The 19,584-nt window shown below is 42.5% G+C and overlaps 1 protein-coding gene and 1 long non-coding RNA gene across 6 annotated transcripts in view; both read right to left on the reverse strand.

Annotated features, from left to right (window-relative positions):
• The window catches only part of LOC105487727 (ubiquitin conjugating enzyme E2 K), an 85,313-nt gene that overhangs the window by 47,865 nt on the left and 17,864 nt on the right, over positions 1-19,584 (reverse strand). The window lies entirely within an intron of this gene.
• LOC139362433 (uncharacterized) lies at positions 3,850-19,040 on the reverse strand. The gene is made up of 2 exons (XR_011621346.1): positions 5,692-19,040; positions 3,850-4,996 (listed from the first exon to the last, which is right to left on the reverse strand). It is a non-coding gene; the product is annotated as an uncharacterized lncRNA (long non-coding RNA).

The following is a 19,584-nucleotide window of genomic DNA, read 5'->3' on the forward strand; positions in this document are numbered from 1 at the left end:
TTTTGTAATTTTAGTAGAGACGGGGTTTCACCATGTTGGCCAGGCTTGTCTCAAACTCCTGACCTCATGATCCTCCCACCTCAGCCTCCCAAAGTGCTGGGATTATAGACCTGAGGCACTGCGCCCGGCCTATATCTTCATTTTTTTGGTTAGGATTCCATATTGTTACCTGATTGACACAACATATCTACTCTTATGAAACAAAGCCTCACTCAAGATTTCAAAAGTGAAGTTTTTTGCTTTCAGATTGACTTTCTTAAACTTGATTACTGGATGAAACGGTGTAAGAATTACTGTTTTAAAGGTCTTTGGCTTCCTCCTCCAACCCAAAAAAATACACAATTTTTACTCTTTTACTATGTTAAATATTTTTTAGTACAGAACATTTAGTTCAGAAACAATACATTACTTAAAATCCTAATTTTTCAAAGTTCACATCATTCCTAATTAATCCTGTCTTTTAATAAAAACACAGGATTTAAAAACTTACTTTCTAATTAGTATTGTTTTTGCACGTTTTTCTGAAAATATTTTTATGCAAAAACTAAATTTAACTATAAATATGTACAATAAGAAACTACTTCTTATGCCCTAAAAAATCATTAACAACCTTGGTATTTGTGGTAGAGGAGAAAATGTACATTTTAGCAAGAGTAAAAATACTTTGATGGCCAGGCACGGTGGCTCACAAGGTCAGGAGATCGAGACCATCCTGGCTAACACGGTGAAACCCCATCTCTACTAAACAAATGAAAAATAAAAAATAAAAACTAGCCAGGCGAGGTGGCGGGCGCCTGTAGTCCCAGCTACTCGGGAGGCTGAGGCAGGAGAATGGCGTAAATCCAGGAGGCAGAGCTTGCAGTGAGCTGAGATCTGGCCACTGCACTCCAGCCTGGGCGACAGAGCTCCATCTCAAAAAAAAAAATAAAAAATTATTCATTTTCATACCTCTGTCCTTATTTCTGTCTACATCATCCCCAAATTATTATTATTTGTTTAAGACAGGGTCTCACTCCCATCACCCCAGCTGGAATGCAGCAGCGTGATCTCAGCTCACTGCACCTCAACTTCCCAGGCTCAGGTGATTTCTCCCACCTCAGCCTAACCAGTCACTGGGACTACAGGTGTGCACCACCATGCCTGGCTAAATTTTTAAATTTTTAGTAGAGACAGGGTTTTGCCATGTTGCTCAGGCTGGTCTTGAACTCCTGGGCTCAAGTGATCCACCAGCTTTGGCCTCCTGCCTTGGCCTCCAAAGTGCTGGGATTATAGTCGTGAGCCACCACGTCCAGCCCCCAAATGATAAGTCAGAAAAAAATTGCTCATTTTTCACTCTAGAGAAAGAATATTATTACTGTATGAAAAATGTACTAAATAAGCTCAAGAAAATACCCATCATCATGATGAATTACATTACGAAAAAGCATTCTGGTCAGGTGCGGTGGCTCATGCCTATAATCCCAACAGTTCGGGAGGCCGAGGCAGATCACTGAGTCAGGAGTTTGAGGCCAATATGGTGAAACCCCGTCTCTACTAAAAACAGGAAAAATTAGCCGAGCATGGTGGTGCGTGCCTGTAGTCCCAGTTACTTGGGAGGATGAGGCACGAGAATCGTTTGAACCCAGGGGGTGGAGGTTGGAGTGAGCTGAGATTTCGCCATGGCGCTGCACTCCAGCCTGGGTAACAAGAGAGATACTCTGTCTCGAAAAGTCAAAAAAAAGAAAAAAAGTATTCTATAGAGTTTAGAGTAGGGTCTTTATTTGCAGATAACTAAAGATAAAAAGAAAACAGAAAGTTAAGTCAAAATTTCTTCAAAGCTCAATTTTCCATCAAGCAACAATTATTCTTTATACCACCACAGTTTAATTCAAACATCCAGTTATTTCACAATCTAAAACAACAATCCCACTGCTCCCACAAGCGAACTTAAAGTCTCACTTTAAGAGTCAGGAACTATAAGCAAGACACGGAGAATGGTGAAAGATGACAGTATTACAAAAGGGATGGCCTTTGGAGTAAGACATATGTCTTATGTGCTGAATCCTAGTTCTGTTCTTGTGGTATTCATTCAGGTATACCACCTAACACCTAACTCTCAATTTTATTACTGTAAAATGAGAATACTTTCAGAATTTTCTTGTATAGAAGTAAGCAGCGTAGTTCCCCTTTTCCTAACAACATTAATTATAAAACCTTTAATTTGGCTGGGTGCAGTGGCTCATGACTGTAATCCCAGCACTTTGGGAGGCCAAGGCGGGTGGATCATTTGAGGTCAGGAGTTTGAGACTAGCTTGGCCAACATGGTGAAACCCCATCTCTACCAAAAATATAAAAATTAGCCAGGTGTGCTGACAGGCACCTGTAGTCCCAGTTACTCGGGAGACTGAGGCAGAAGAATGGCTTGAACTTGGGAGGTGGAGGTTGCAGTGAGCCGAGATTGCACCACTGCATGCAGCCTGGGTGACAGACCTAGATTCTGTCTCAAAAAAAAAAAAAATTAAAGCCCGATTTTACAAAATTAATTTCACAGTTCTGTTTCCACAGTCTAAGAAAAAAATGTAGTATCTAAAAATAAATAACAAAATAATGTGTTATTCACTTCAATGACTGCAACAACCAAGGCAGCTGAAGCTTTTGGGTGAAATTCTGAAGAACTGTGTTATCACTGTAAATCTTTCATGAGGATAGGTGAAAGATTGCTTTTCTAAACTTTCTTCTCCCACCTCAGCTAAACACACAGTAGGACCTCTGGTAGTCTTTTTTTTTTTTTTTCCCCTGATGTTCCCTGGGGGTTTCAAGGCATTTCTAATGCACAAAAGGAATAGAGATATACAGAAGCTATAGCAGCTAGGCCGGGCAGGGTGTCTCAACCCTGCAATTCCAGCACTTTGGGAGGCTGAGGCAGGTGAAATCACTTGAGGCAAGAAACTTGAGACCAGCCTGGCCCATATAGCAAAACCCTGTCTCTACTAAAAATACAAAAATTAACTGGGCATGGCAGCACAGGTCTGTAATCCCAGCCACTCAGGAGGCTGAGGCATGAGAATTGCTTGAACCCGGGAGGCAGAGGTTGCAGTGAGTCAAGATTACACCACTGCACTCCAGCCTGGGCTACAAAGCAAGACTGTCACACACACACACACAAAAAAAAAAAAAGAAAAGAAAAAAAAGAAAAAGAAAGAAAGAAGCTATAGAAGTTAGCAATTTTTAAATCAACTATTTTATTAAGATATACATGAAGCATACAAAAAACAGCACATAATGTTGAAGCTAATTTGAATGAGATTTAAAAAAATTATTGTCAACAACCAATAGTGAAGAACTCAAAGCGGTTCTAATATATTTCCATTTCCAAGGCCACCTCTCAGTGAAATGATATTGTCATTGTTACCACCATCACTGTAAAAATTTTCAAATAATGACTAGAGTCTAATATATGCTATCTCAAATGTTACTAAACAAAACCTAAGTCCCTGCCCACTTGGGGCTTACACTCTAGTGGGAAAAACTAAACACTGGAAGATTTTTATCATTTAAGGACTAAATACAAAGTATATTGTTGTGTAACCTTTTTAAAACTTACTAGCTATGAACAAGTTAATTAACCACTTTGTACTCCAGTTTCATCCTCTGTCAACTAAGGATAAGACAGTTCCTCATAGGGTTCGCTGGTGAATTTAACGAATAAAGTATATAGAACAATGCCTGCCACACAGTAAGTGCTGAATTTATCACTGTAATATGCTGACTCTTGATAATGATGTTGGGGCAGAAAACTTTAACCCAAAGCAAATATTGTATTTTTTAAAAAAGAATAATTAACAATATTAGCCTCACTTCTATTTATTAAAAAAAAAATGCTCTAAAATGAAATTTAAATCCAAATCTCAAATAAGACAAATAGAATTCTAAATGCCCCTAAATGCCCCCTAAGGTTATAAGTAATTCTCATTGATATAAAGAAATTACTATTTGTTTCCTAATCAAGCCACAACTATTTTAGGAGCCCTGCTCATCATTATCATGCATATAAAAGTGAAATTTAGGCCGGGCGTGGTGGCTCACGCCTGTAATCCCAGCACTTTGGGAGGCCGAGGTGGGCGGATCACAAGGTCAGGAGATCAAGACCATGGTGAAACCCCGTCTCTACTAAAAATAGAAAAAATTAGCCGGGCGCAGGGGCGGGTGCCTGTAGTCCCAGCTACTCGGGAGGCTGAGGCAGGAGAATGGTGTGAACCCGGGAGGCGGAGCTTGCAGTGAGCCGAGACTGCGCCACTGCACTCCAGCCTAGGCGACAGAGCGAGACTCCGTCTCAAAAAAAAAAAAAAAAAAAAAAAAAGTGAAATTTAGTTCTTCCTAATTTGTTGGGAATAATACTTTGAAAGCTTAACAGTTGCTATTATTTTCTCATAATTTAATATAATATCCTTCCCCTATTATTCAAAGGCCTAAGAAACAAACACAATTTCTACCTTCTAGGCAGTTAAATTTATTTTTTTATTTTTTATTTTTTTGAGATGGAGTCTTGCTGTGTCACCCAGCTCACTGCAACCCATCTCCTGGGTTCAAGGAATTCTCCTGCCTCAGCTTTCCAAGTAGCTGGGATTACAGGCGCCTGCCACCATGCCCAGCTAATCTTTTTGTATTTGTAATAGAGACAAGGTTTCACCATGTTGGCCAGGATGGTCTCGAACTCCTGACCTCCAGTGATCCGCCTGCCTCAGTCTCCCAAAGTGCTGGGACTACAGGTGTGAGCCACCATGTTTTCTGAAGCTTATGGCACATAACAGTCCCAAAGCAAAAAATGACATGATAACAAAGGGATTGGGAGAATGAAAAACTGAGGCCATGGAGACACATGTATGATCCTTACTAAAAACAAGTTCTAGACTAGCAGTATCCAATACAATATAACGTAAGCCACATACGTAAATTTAAAATTTTCTGGTATTCACATTGAAAAGACTACAAGATGGCCAGTTGCGGTGGCTCATGCCTGTAATCCCAGCACTTTGGCAGGCTGAGGCAGGTGGATCACCTGAGGTCAGGAGTTTGAGACCAGCTGAGGCAGGAGAATCGCTTGAACCCAGGAGTCAGAGGTTACAGTGAGTTGAGATCGCGCCACTGCACTCTAGCCTGGGCGACAAAGCAAGACTCCGTCTCAAAAATAAAAAAATAAAATAAAAATAGTACAAGAGACTGGACATGGTGGCACACTCCTGTAAATCCCAGCTACTTGAAATTCTAAGGCAGGAGAACTGCTTGAACCTGGGAGGCGGAGGTTGCAGTGAGCAGAGATCGCACCACTGCACTCCACCCGGACAACAAAGTGAGACTCTGTCTATAGCAGCTAGCTTTTTTTTTTTTTTTTTTTTTTTTTTGAGACGGAGTCTCACTCTGTTGCCCAGGCTGGAGTGCAGTGGTGCAATCTCAGCTCACTGCAACCTCCACCTCTCGGGGGTTCAAGCGATTCTTCTGCCTCAGCCTCCTGAGTAGCTGCGATTACAGATGCCCGCCACCATGCCTGGCTAATTTTTGAATTTTTAGTAGAGATTGGGGTTTCACCATGTTGGCCAGGCTGGTCTCGAACTCCTGACCTCAAGTGATCTACCGGCCTCAGCCTCCCAAAGTGCTGGGATTACAAGCATGAGCCACGACGCCAGGCTGCAGCTAGCATTTTTAAAATCACACCTGTAATCCCAACACTTTGGCAAAGGAGGGAGGATTCACTCGAGCCCAGGAGTTTGAGCCCAGCCTGGGCCACATAGTGAAACTCCCATCTCTACAGGGGAAAAAACAAACAAAACAAAACACGTGTGCCTGTAATCCCAGCTATTCAGGAGGCTGAGGTGGGAGAATCACTTGAGCCCAAGAGGTCAAGGGTGCAGTAAGCTATGATTGTGCCACTCCACACCAGCCTGTGTGACAGAGTGAGACCCCATCTCTTAAAAAAAAAAGTTAAGTTCTGGACTTCTATCAAACTTTACACAATCTACAATGAAGAGTAATTCAAGTCTGAATTTATCAATTCCATGAATATTTACTGAGTACTGGCTATTTGCAAGGCATTGTAACAGAAACTCGTAGTATAATGATCAACTAGAAATTTTCTCTACCGTGCATCAATAGTTATTTCATTCTAAGGTACTGAACAACTAATTATATAATTTTTAAATGAAATACAGGATACTATGAAGAACAATTTAGCAGAGAGAAAATCTAGAAAGTAAGAGGAAGTTTCCTTGAGGAAACTAATGTTAAAATACTTTACTTTAGGTAAAGCCAGCACTTAAGGCAGAGTGTGCACGCCGTGCAAAATAGAGGCAAAGGAGGACTTGACAGGTTTAAAAATTGAAAAGCCGCCAAAGTGACTACAATACAAAGAATGAAAACGTAGAGATGAGGCAGGAGAAGTAGTCAAGAGCCAGATTATTCAGGGTCAAGAAGAATAATAAAAATTTGAAGTATTATAACAATCAGATATGGGTCTTTTAGAGATCACCCGGCTGGAGTAGGGGGAAATAGCTGGAGGAGGATTAGAGAAAATACTTAGGAATCCAGTGAGAGATGCCAATACGGTCCAGTGCAATGAAAAGAAGTAGATGAATTAAGGCAGACAGGAAGTCAAATCTAAAGGACTTAGTTACTAACTAAAAGCGTATGATCTTAGAGGAGGGGATTTTTTGCTGGGTGGATGACAGTATAATAAACTAAGATAAGGAAACAAAGAATTGAGGAGTCAGGGTTTGAGGAGGAGGGGAAAAATCAGTTTGAGATATGTTGGATACAAGGTATCTGTGAAAATACAAAGAACCAAGTAGGCAAATGAAAATTCAGGTCTCAGGTTCAGGAGTGATCTGGTCTGAAGATATAGTTAGAAAGATAGGAAAGACCAGGTGCCACGGCTCACACCTGTAATCCCAGCACTTTGAGAGGCCAAGGTGGGTGGATCATCTAAGGTCAAGAGTTCGAGACCAGCCTGGCCAACATGACTCTACTAAAAATTCAAAAATTAGCTGGGGGCATGGTGGTGCATGCCTGCAATCCCAGCTACTCTGGAGGCTGAGGCAGGAGAATTGCTTGAATCCAAAAGGCAGATGGAGCAGTGAGCCGAGACGGAAAGCACCGTACTCCAGCTTGGGTGACAAAGACTCTTTCTTAAAAAAAAAAAAAAAAAAAAAAGTGGTCGGGGGGGAGTGCGTGGTGGCTCACGCCTGTAATCCCAGCACTTTGGGAGGCTGAGGCGGGCAGATCACGAGGTCAAGAGATGGAGACCATCCTGGCTAACACGGGGAAACCCTGTCTCTACTAAAAATACAAAAACAAACCAACAAACCAACCAACAAACAAAAACTAGCCGGGTATGGTGGTGGGCGCCTGTAGTCCCAGCTACTCGGGAGGCTGAGGCAGGAGAATGGTGTGAACCCGGGAGGCGGAGCTTGCAGTGAGCTGAGATGGCGCCACTGCATTCCAGCCTGGGCGACAAAGCAAGATTCTGTCTCAAAAAAAAAAAAAAAAAGAAAAAAGGAAAAAAGGAAAGGCAGGAGGGAGGTGAGGGAAGGGGAAAAGGGAAAGGAAAAAGGAAAGAAAGGAAGAAAAAGATATTTGGATAGTCTGATATCACCGACACTAAAGGAAGAATAATATTTCAAGGAAACAGTGGGTAATGTTGCTGAACGATCAGTATCTAATACACTGCTTTATCATCCAGGCAAGAGGTACAGTGGTACAATTAGAGCTCACTGCAGCATCAAACTTACGTGGTCAAGCAATTCTCCCGCCTCAGTCTCCCAAACTGCTGGGATTAGAGGCATAAGCCACCACTTCCAGCTCAATATTTATATGTAATTTACGGGCAATATTTTAACTGATGTATATTAATAACTCAATCTTATAACAAACTTACATGCTTACCAATAAGGAAGCTGAGGCAACAAAGTCACAAAGCTAATAATCAGTGAAGCCAGGTTTTAAAACTGATTCATGAGTCAAGATAGAGCTTTTCTTTCACTTTTTTTTTTTTTTGAGATGGTGTCTTGCTCTGTCATCCAGGTTGAAATGCAGTGAGGCAATCTCGGCTCACTGCAACTTCCACTACCCGGGTTCAAGCAATTCTCCTGCCTCAACCTCCTGAGTAGCTGGGACTACAGGTGCGCACCACCATGCCTGGCTAATTTATTTACCTTTTTTTTAGTAGAGATGGGGTTTCGCCAGGCTGGTCTCGAACTTCTGACCTCATGATCTGCCTGCCTCAGCCTCCTAAAGTGCTGGGATTACAGGCATGAGCCACCGCACCCGGCCCACTTCTAAGATTTCAGTTAGAAGACATCTCAATGTATGCCAGTAAGAAAAAAACACTGCCATTTACACTATGACACAATAATTTATCACTCAGAGTTTTTATTTTACACTTACTCAACTTTTAGAATTTATATACTTCATTCTTTAGATTAGGCCAGGCACGGTGGCTCACACCTGTAATCCCAGCTCTTTGGGTGGTGGAGGTGGGCTGATCATTTGAACCCAGGAGTTCATCACCAGCCCATCTCTATCCTTATGGAAAAGAAAAAAAAAAAAAAAAAAAAAAAGATCAGTCCGGGCAACATGGTGAAATCCTGTCTCTACAAAAAAATTAGGTAGGTGTGGGTGTGGTGGTGCATAGCCATATTCCCAGCAACGCGGGAGGCTGAGATGGGAAAATCACCTGAGCCCAGGAATCCAAGGCTGCAGTGAGCCGTGATCTTGCCACTGGCACTCCTGCCTGGGTGACTAGGATGTATCCTGTCTCAGCACTCCCCCCATAACAGACTTTTAAGATTATCAAAGAGAAAAGAAAAACAGTCAAAGCTACTCCTCAAACTTCTTCACATCAAGTCCTACTCTCCAGTATCACCTTTTCAATTCAGTCTTCATTGTCCATGTTTTTCCTACACAATACGATCCTCTGTATGTGATAAAACATCTGTACTCTAAGACTGCTTGTGAGATAAAAGGACTAGAAAGTAAACTCAATGACTACAACCATTAAGAATAAAAAGGAGGCTGGGCGCGGTGGCTCAAGCCTGTAATCCCAGCACTTTGGGAGGCCGAGACGGGCGGATCATGAGGTCAGGAGATCGAGACCATCCTGGCTAACACAGTGAAACCCCGTCTCTACTAAAAAATACAAAAAAAACTAGCCGGGCGAGGTGGCGGGCGCCTGTAGTCCCAGCTACTCGGGAGGCTGAGGCAGGAGAATGGCGCAAACCCGGGAGGCGGAGCTTGCAGTGAGCTGAGATCCGGCCACTGCACTCCAGCCCGGGCGACAGCGCGAGACTCCGTCTCAAAAAAAAAAAAAAAAAAGAATAAAAAGGAGGCCAGGCGCAGTGGCTCAAGCCTGTAATCCCGGCACTTTGGGAGGCCCAGACGGGCGGATCACGAGGTCAGGAGATCGAGACCATCCTGGCTAACATGGTGAAACCCCGTCTCTACTAAAAAATACAAAAAAACTAGCTGGGCGCAGTGGCGGGTGCCTGTAGTCCCAGCTATTCGAGAGGCTGAGGCAGGAGAATGGCGTAAACCCGGGAGGCGGAGCTTGCAGTGAGCTGAGATCCGGTCACTGCACTCCAGCCTGGGCGACAGAGCAAGACTCCGTCTCAAAAAAAAAAAAAGAATAAAAAAAAAAAAAGAATAAAAAGGTAACTGTAAAAAGACACGTCAGAAGTCAAGGAAACCTGAGCATGTACTATGTTATTACATATTAAAAAATTAGTGTTTCTTTTGTTGAACGTAATAAGACACTTGATGGGGTTTCATAAAAATGTCCTTGTATGTTAAAGACCCACAATGAATTATTCACTGTACAATGACAGAATTCTAGGGTTTGCTGCAAAATAACTCAGAAGATTTGTTTCAAAATAATCTAGAAGGGGACAGGCACAGTGACTCACGCTGGTAATCCTAACACTTTGGGAGGTCAAGGCGGGTGGATCACCTGAGGTCAAGAGTTTGAGACCAGCCTAACCAACATGGTGAAACCCTGTCTCTACTAAAAACACAAAAAATTAGCCAGGTGTGGTGGCAAACGCCTGTAGTCCCAGCTACTCAAGAGGCTGAGGGAGGAGAATCGTCGGAGCCTGGTAGGCAGAGGTTGCAGTAAGCCGAGATCGTGCCACTGCACTCCAGCCTGGGAGACAGCAAGACTCCATCTCAAAAAACAAACAAACAGCAAAATAATCTAGAAGGGAGTGGGAATCTGACAGACAAAACTGGCCACATGTTGACAACTACAGAAAGTGGAGGCCAGGAGTGGTGGCTCACACCTGTAATTCCAGCACTTTGGGAGACTGAGGCAGGAGGATTGTTTGAGCCCAGGAGTTCAAGATCAGCCTGGGCAGCAAAGTGAGATCTCCGTCTCTACAAAAAAGAAAAAAAAAAGAAAAAAACTGGATGATGATGTCTATTATACTATTTTCTCAACTTCAGTACAAGTTTAAAAATTTTAACAGAAAAGTTAAAAAATAAAAACAGGCCAGGCACGATGGCTCACACCTGTAATCCCAGCACTTTGGGAGGCTGAGGCGGGTAGATCACCTGAGGTCAGGAGTTAGAGACCAGCCTGGTCAACATGTTAAGACAGACACACAGGGAGGATACCACATGAAGACAGATAATTGGGGTGATGCATCTACAAGCCAAGGAACACCAAAAATGTTGGCAAACCAACAGAAACTAGGAAGAGGCAAGGAAGGATTCCCCAGAGGTTTCAGGGGGAATTTGACCCTGCTGACACCTTGATTTCCAACTTCTAGCCTCCAGAACTCTGAGAATAAATTTATTTTATTTTAAAAACCCAAATATTTACAATACTATTAAAGAAAAAAAAAAAAGGCCAAGTTTGGTGGTACACACCTGCAATCCCAATACTTTGGGAGGCCAACATAGATAGACTTAAGCTTGAGCCCAGGAGTTTGAGACCAACCTGGGCAACATGGCAAAACCTGGTCTCTACTAAAAATACAAAAATTAGCCAGGTATGGTGGTGCGCGCCTGTAGTCCCAGATACTCAGGAGGCTGAAGCAGGAGGGTCACTTGAACGCAGGAGGCTCTCACAGTGAGGATGGAAGAAAATTCCCTGCATGCTTCTGGCAGGGGGAAGGGGAAAATTAGCCATTCTGAAGTAATTCCAAAGTATTCTGTTCTTCTTAAAAAGGCCTGCCTTCAAGAGAAAAGATTTCGCCAGAGGTTAACCAACTGGAGTTTCATCAGAGCTAACTGACCTGAGGGAAGTGAAAAACCCTATCCCAGCCTTCCAATCTCATCTAAGGAGGAAGTGTGAACTGAGAAGCAACTGTGAGTATCACAGCCCAGGTACACAGATTCACCAAAAGACTAAAACCCAATTATGAGAAACAGAATACTGAAACCTTACCATCAAGAGGGGTTTTTTTTTGTTGTTGTTTTTTGGTTTTTTTGGGACAGGGTCTTGCTCTGTCACCCATGCTGGAGTGCAGTGGCACGATCATGTCTCACTGCAAACTGCCTCCCGGGTTCAGGTGATCCTCCAACTTCAGCCCCCTAAGTAGCACCTGTGAGTACAGGTGCACGACACCATGCCTGGTTAATATTTGTATTTTCTGTAGAGACGGTTTTGCCATGTCTCTATTTGTCTACAAATCTCGAATTCTTGGGCTAAAGCAATCTGCCAGCCTCGGACTCCCAAAGTGCTGGGATTACTGTCGTCAGCCACCATGCCTGGCCAAGGAGGCTTTTGTATAACAATAGGACGTTACTCAAAGAACTGCATTTGTGCAACACTTGCAAGGAATTCAAAAACTAAAAAAGAAAAAATATAACTGCATGTCTCAGACCTTCTTTAAGAAGTCTCTAAGGAACCCCAAGACAACAAAGGAAACAAAAATAAGAACACTGGAGGAAATATTAGTTCTCATACCTACAGCTACAACAAATAGTAACACAAAACAGCCCAATTCTAAGTCAGATAAACGTGATGCCTCACACTAAAGGCTTATTTACCTCAGTTACTTTTACCTAGTAAAACATGCAGAGCAATTTTTTTTTTTTTTTTTTTTTAAACAGGGTCTCACTCTGTCCCCCAGGCTGAAGGGCAGTGGTGCCATCTCAGCTCAATGCAACCTTTGCCTCCGGAGCTAAAGTGATCATCCTGCCTCAGCCCCTCAAGTAGCTGGGCCTACAGGCATGCACCACCATGCCTAGCTAATTTTTTTTTTTTTTTTTTTTTTTTTGCAGAGACAGGGTTTTACCATGTTGCCCACGCTGGTTTTGAACTCCTGAACTCAAGCAATCCGCCTGCTTCAGCCTCTCAAAGCGCTAGGATTACAGGCCTGAGCCACCATGCCCAGTCCATGCCCAGCTTTCAACAAAAAATTACAAAGTGTACTAGAGGACAAAAAAATACAGTTTGGGCCGGGTGCGGTGGCTTATACCTGTAATCCCAGCACTTTGGGAAACCGAGGCAGGAGGATTCAGCCCAGGAGTTTGAGACCAGCCTAGTCAACACAGCAAAACCCCAACTCTACAAAAAAACCACAAAAATTAGCCAGGTGTGGTGGTACGTGCCTATAGTCTCACCTACTTGGGAGGCTGAGGTTGGAGGATTGCTTAAGCCCAGGAGTTTGAGGTTGTAGCAAGCCATGATTGTGCCACCGTACTCCAGCCTGGGTGACAACAATTAAAAAAAAAATTTTTTTTAAAGGGCCGGGCATGATGGCTCACGCCTGTAATCCCAGCACTTTGGGAAGCCGAGGCAGGTGGATCACCTGAGGTCAGGAGACCAGCCTGACCAACATGGTGAAATCCCATCTCTACTAAATACAAAACGAACACTCAGGTGTGGTGGTGCGTGCCTGTAGTCCCAGCTACTCGGGAGGCTGAGGCAGGAAAATGGCATGAATCTGGGAGGCAGAGCTTGCAGTGAGCAGAGATTGTGCCACTACACTCCAGCCTGGGCAACAGGGCGAGACTCCGTCTCCAAAAAAAAAAAAAAAAAAGAGAAGACAGCAGGGCTGAGTGCAATGGCTTATGCATGTAATCTCAGCACTCTGGGAGGCTGAGGCAGGCGGACTGCTTGAGCTTAGTTCGAGACTAGCCTGGGCAACGTGGTGAAATCCTGTCTCTACTTAAAAAGAAAAAGAAACAAAAATTATTTAGGCGTGGTGTTGTATACCTGTAGTCCCAGCTACTCAGAAGGGTGAGGTGGGAGGATTCCTAGAGCCTGGAAGGCAGGGGGTGCAGTGAGCTGAAGTTGTACCACTGCACTCCAGTGTGGGTGACAGAGTGAGACACTATCTAAAAAAAAAATTACAAAAATAAATAAATAAATAAATAAATAAATAGAGGCGAGTGGATCACCTGAGGTCAGGAGTTTGAGATTAGCCTAGCCAACGTGGTGAAATTCCATCTCTACTAAATTAGGCAGGTGTGGTGGCACATGCCTGTAATCCCAGCTACTTGCAGGGCTGAGGTGGGAGAATCACTTGAACCTGGGAGGCGGAGGTTGCAGTGAGCCGAGATCATGCTACTGCACTCCAGCTTGGGTGACAGAGGGAGACTCCATCTCGAGAGAAAAAAAAAAAAGAAAAAAACAGAGAGAAAGAGAATACAGCAGGTCCCTGGATAACATCATTTCCTTATAACATTTATGAGGAAAAAAAAAAAATCCCACACAGGCTGCTGTCTAATGTGGAGCTTGCCATGTTCTCCCCATGTCTTTGTGGGTTTTCTCTGGGTACTCAGGTTTCTTCCCAAATTCCAAAGATAAACATGTCAGATTAACTGGCATGGTTAAACTGTACCAGCATGAGTGAGAGTGGGTGTGTGTGTGAGTGCGCCTGGTAAAAGGATGTTGGGAATAAGATTATTTCCAGGATGCCAAAGAATTAATCCATCATTTACTTGCTAATTGCAAAGAGAGTAAAATGTACCTTTACAAAGAAATCTTGTTCCTACCTTAATCAAATGATTAAACAAGTGACCAAGCAGCACTAACAATGAGACAATCTGGTATTACACATGTACTAACATGATTCAATATGATTCAATATGAAGTACACAACATCACTTGGGGTCTTCTTACCAAAATGTTTAACCTGAAGCTAATCAAACCTTTACACCTAAACTTGGAATCAGAGACATGAGGATTTTCAGTATTAATGAGATGAGAAAAAAAGAAACGTATGTGGAGGGGTTAACAATCATAAATTTTAAAAGACCCAAGAATACATAATTATATACATTCTGTGAAATTTACATAGATAAGACTTTTTTTTTAAGTTAACTGAAAAGTAAGTTTGGTGTTTTTTTGGAGACAGGGTCTTACTCTGTCACCCAGGCTGGACTGCAGAGGCTGCAGTGAGCCATGATCATGGCACTGTACCTACTGGGTTCAAGCAATCCTCCCACCTCGGCTGCCCAAGTAGCTGGGACACAGCCACAATGCCACCACATCCAATTATTTTTTTCTATGTTTTGTTGAGATGGGCTTTTGTCATGTTGCCCGGACTGGTCTCAAACTCCTGGGCTCAACTTATCCTCCTGCCTCAGCCTCCTAAAGTGCAAGGATTACCAGAGTGAGCCACCATGCCCAACCAAAATAATATTATTTTTAAGAGGTGCATGCTCAAGTTTTTGGTAGTAAATTATATTCATGAGAGCAACATGATCTTAGCTAGTGGGGATACAAGTGTACTGTCTTTTTGACTTTTCTCTTCAAAATTTTCTAGATAAAAAATTAAAAGGTGGCTGGGTGTGGTGGTTCATGCCTATAATCCCAGCACTGTGGGTGGCCGAGGCAGGTAGATGGCCTGAGCCCAGGAATTCAAGATCAGCCTGGGCAACATGGTGAAACCTCACCTCTACAAAAAAATATGAAAATTATCAGAGCGTGGTGGGATGTGCCTATAGTCCCAGCTACTCAGGAGGCTGAGGTAGGAAGATCACTTAAGACCAGGAGTTTGAGGCTGCAGTGAGCTGTGATTGAGCTACTGCACTCCAGCCTGGGTGACAGAGGGTCTCCCAAATAATTATAATTTCTCTTCAGCTCCCTATTCAACTCTAGCCCCACACTACAATAATCTCTTGCCTAAACTACCTAAAAAGGTTTCCTAAATGATCCTGAGTTCATTCTTGCCCCTTTACCCTCTACATGGCTAGTTGTCTGGTCAATTTTATTTTTTCCTTCTTCCCTACTAAAGAAACTCTCATTTTAATTGAGGAGTACTATACTCAGCTAAAGAAGATTTCCTAGCCTCCCTTAAATCAAGAAGAGGTTATGATATGCAGTTTTGGTTAAAAAAATAAAAACAGTTGTAGGACAGTCCAACAGGAAAAGAAAAAAAAAAGTAAAAGAAAAGTTGGCCAGGCAGTGGCTCATGCCTGTAATCTCAGCACTTTAGGAAGCCAAGGCAGGAAAATCACTTGAGGCCAGGAGTTCAAGACCAGCCTGGGTAACATGGCAAAACTCAGTCTCTACAAATAATTTAAGAATAATTAACTGGGCACAGTGATGTCTACCTGTCGTACTAGCTACTCGGAAGGCTGAAGCAGGAGAATCACTTGAGCCCTGGAGTTCAGGGTTACAGTGAGCTATGATCACACCACTGCACTCCAGCCTGGGCAACAAAGTGAGATCTAGTCTCTAACAAATACAAACATTATACATAAGAAAAAACAGTAAAATGGTTTTCCATTATTCATTGTATAATGATTATTAGCTATCTATACGTGTACAGAGTTGATCATAGTCACTCTAATTTATCCCAAGAAACTCTTTCCCTGAGGCTAGAATACCCAACTTCCATACGTCCCCTTACTTAAAGTCAACAAACACACTTACTAGCTGTTCAATTTCTCACTGCCTTACTGAGCCATAATTTATTCCATAATAGCAAGGATCATGTCCATTTTATTAACATAGGTGGCATTCAGTAAGTATCTGAATAAATAAAAAATGTAAAGTTACACTAAAGAATTGAACCACAGATGATGTCATATATACTAAACAGATGCCCAATGAGATCTTCAAAGGGGAAAACTACCAAAAAAAAAAAAAAAAAAAAAAAGATTCCCTTCCCACTATCTTGTTTCCCAGTTTTGGGCTTGGACATTCCATCACCCTAATTCAAGACCTGACTACATTATTAACATAACTTATATGGAACAGAAATCCAGCTTTACCTGCAGGCCACATTTATCAACATATTCAACTCTTCCTAGTCCCAGAAGCAGGATGAAACTTTCACAATGGTTGGGGATGAGCTCCCTAGAGTTTAGGAATATCCTTAAACTCATTCAGGAAAACAAGTGCCTCCTGCTTAGCAGGCAATGTGCTAAGCAATGGGGAATGGAAGATCGGTGAGAAAGAACTCTGCTCTCAATGACTCACATTCACAGTTCCTATGGGCAGATGGAAAGAAAGCAACTAACAATATAAATGCCTAAAATTTCATCCAACACTCAATGACCACTCAGTATGTATCACTTTCAGAGATATACACTCAAAATTCTCACACATGTACACCATCAAGAAACTGGAAATAACTGAATGTCTGATAGACAAGAGGCAAAAACTGCTATATTCTATACAACAAAAACTAAATCACTACAGCGATTTAAGAAAAAGCATAAAATGTTTTATTATCAGCTCGCTGAAAAGCAACAGCATCGGACAACCCACAGTTGGGTATGACAAAACCAAGTAAGGTGGTTCACTTGAAACAAGCCTAAAAGCAAGACACCCAGTTAATTGAGAGAAAAGAGTACATAGACTAGCCAGTCCTACATTTCTAATCACTAGAAAAATACATAATCACACATTTGCTAAAAGTAACAAAAGCCTGCCCCAAACCTATGCTAAGAGCACTTTTAGCAGCAGCTCCTCAAAATTAGACACCTATCAAAGACTTTTTTGGTGTGCTAATTTAAATTACTAAGGCTTCTATATTCTAGGTACCCTACAAGGTGCTAAAGAGAAAAAAATGAGTATGAGTCCTTAAGGAGCTTAATCTATCAGGAATAGAAGGACATATGCACAATTATCAATAATAAGATAACTGCTCTCATGAAGTCTGACTGACAATGAAAAACAGAAGGAAACTTTGGCTTCAAGAAAGGCTTATCAGGGGTGGCATTTTAGGATAAGTAGGTTTCGAAAGGCAAAAAAAAAGATAAGGGCTTATTCCACACAGATGAAACTACTAAATAGCAAGCAATTTTGTATTGCTGAAGGTTTGAGGGAGAGTGAAAGTCTGAGGTATGTGTAGGAATGCAAGTGTGTATCTGTGACTTGACAGGAAATAGGTCAGGAAAGGCAGGTCAGAACAATAGTATAAAGGTTTTGACTTTATCCCCATAGGCAGTAGAGAACCTAACAGAGAATGATATAAGATCGTATTTTTAAAATTAAATCCAGTGGCATAGCACCATTAGGGTTGACTAGAAAAGCTGGGAGAGGCTGGGCGCGGTGGCTCACGCCTGTAATCCCAGGACTTTGGGAGGCCGAGGTGGGCGGATCACAAGGTCAGGAGTTCAAGACAGCCTGACCAACGTGGTGAAACCCTGTCTGTACTAAAAACACAAAAATTAGCCGGGCGTGGTGACATGCGTCCATAATCCCAGCTACTGAGGAGGCTGAGGCAGAATTGCTTGAACACGGGAGATGGAGGTTGCAATGAGCTGAGAGCGCGCCACTGCTCTCCAGCCTGGGCAATAAAGTGAGAGTCCATCTTAAAAAAAAAAAAAAGAAAGAAAGAAAAGAAAAGCTGAGAGAGACTGAAGGCAGAAAAATAAGTGTACATAAGCAAACTTTTATTCTATTTTATTCTTTAAAGACAGGGTCTCGGCTCTGTAAAGTGCAGTGGCAAAGTCAAGGTTCACTGCAGCCTCGATCTCCCAGGCTTAAGGGATCCTCCCACCTCAGCATCCAGGGCAGTTAGGACTATTGATGTGCAGCACCCACTCCAGGCCTTTTTTTTTTTTTTTTTTTTTGAGATGGAGTCTCACCCTGCCTCCCAGGCTGGAGTGCAGTGGCACGATCTTGGCTCACTGCAACCTCCGCCTCCTGGGTTCAAGTGATTCTCCTGTCTCAGCTTCACAAGTAGCTAAGATTACAGATGCACGCTGCTGTGCCCTACTAATTTTTTGTATTTTAGTAGAGACGGGGTTTCACTGTGTTGCCCAGGCTGGTCTCGAATTCCTGAACTCAGGCAATCCACCTGCCTTGGTCTCCCAAAGTGCTAGGATTACAGGCATGAGCCACCGTGTCTGGCCTCATTTTTTAAATATTCTGTAGAAACAGGGTCTCACTATGTTGCCCAGATCGGTCTTAAACTCCTGGGCTCAAGCAATCTTCCTGCCTCAGCTGTCCAAAATGCTGAGATTACAGGCTTAAGCCACTGCAAGTAGCCAGGAAAGGTTTAATACAAATAGTCCATCTGGGCTGGGCACAGTGGCTCATGCCTGTAATCCCAGCACTCTGGGCAGCTAAGGCGCATTAATCACTTGAGCCTAGGAGTTCGAGACCAGCCTGGGCAATATGGCAAAACCCTGTCTCCACAAAAAGTAAAAAAAATCAGCCAGGCATGGTGACAAATGCCTGTAATGCCAGCTACTTGGGAGGCTGTGGTGGGAGGATCACTTAAGCCCAGTAGGTCAAGACTGCGGCGTGAGCTGTGATCACACCACGGCACCCCAGCCTGGGTGACAGATTGACTGATAGATAGATAGATAGATAGACAGACAGACAGACAGACAGATAGATGAATACCATATTTCAAATAAATAGTCCATCCTGAGATATAAAAACCTGACCTACGGTATTAACAAAAGGAATAAAAAAGAGAAAACAAACATTCCAAAGACAAGTGGAGAATGAAAGGTGAATCAGTGACAATATTTTATAAAGGATAGTAACAGAGGTTGAAGGAAAATCAGAAAAGAGCAGTGTCAGAGCAACCAAAGGAGGAGAGTTCTAAGATGGAAACAGAAATGCTGAAGGAACATGTACAAAATAGACAATCACGAGAACTTACTCTGTATTCGATAATTGGGAAGGTACTGCCTGAAGGAACAGTTTCAATATGACATGGTAGAGAGAGAAACCTGAGTACAGAAGTTAAGAAAATAAATTAACTTTTAAGAACCAAATATAGAAGAATATCTTTTTAAAAAATAATAAAATAAAATAACGGGTCCTCCGGCACAGCGTCTCCAGAGCAGGAGGTCAGGTCAACCAGCGACCTGGGTCCGAGAATGCCTTTATTAATATCAAAGTAGGAAAAGACTTCTTAAAATGCAAAAAATGCACCATGTAGGAAAAGATAAAATCTGACTACCTTAAAATTAAACTTCTGTAAGACAAAAAGGAGAACAATAAGTAAAATACGCCAGAAAAAATTTGACTACTTTAAAATTAAACTGGGCCAGGCACGGTGGGTGACACCTGTAATCCCAGCACTTTGGAAGGCTGAGGCGGGTGGATCACTTGAGATCAGGAGTTGGAGACCAGCCTGGCCAACATGGTGAAAAACCCCATCTCTACTAAAAATACAAAAAAGTAGACAGGCATGG

Source organism: Macaca nemestrina, chromosome 3 (genome assembly GCF_043159975.1).
Source record: "Macaca nemestrina isolate mMacNem1 chromosome 3, mMacNem.hap1, whole genome shotgun sequence".
NCBI classification, from domain to species: domain Eukaryota; kingdom Metazoa; phylum Chordata; class Mammalia; order Primates; family Cercopithecidae; genus Macaca; species Macaca nemestrina.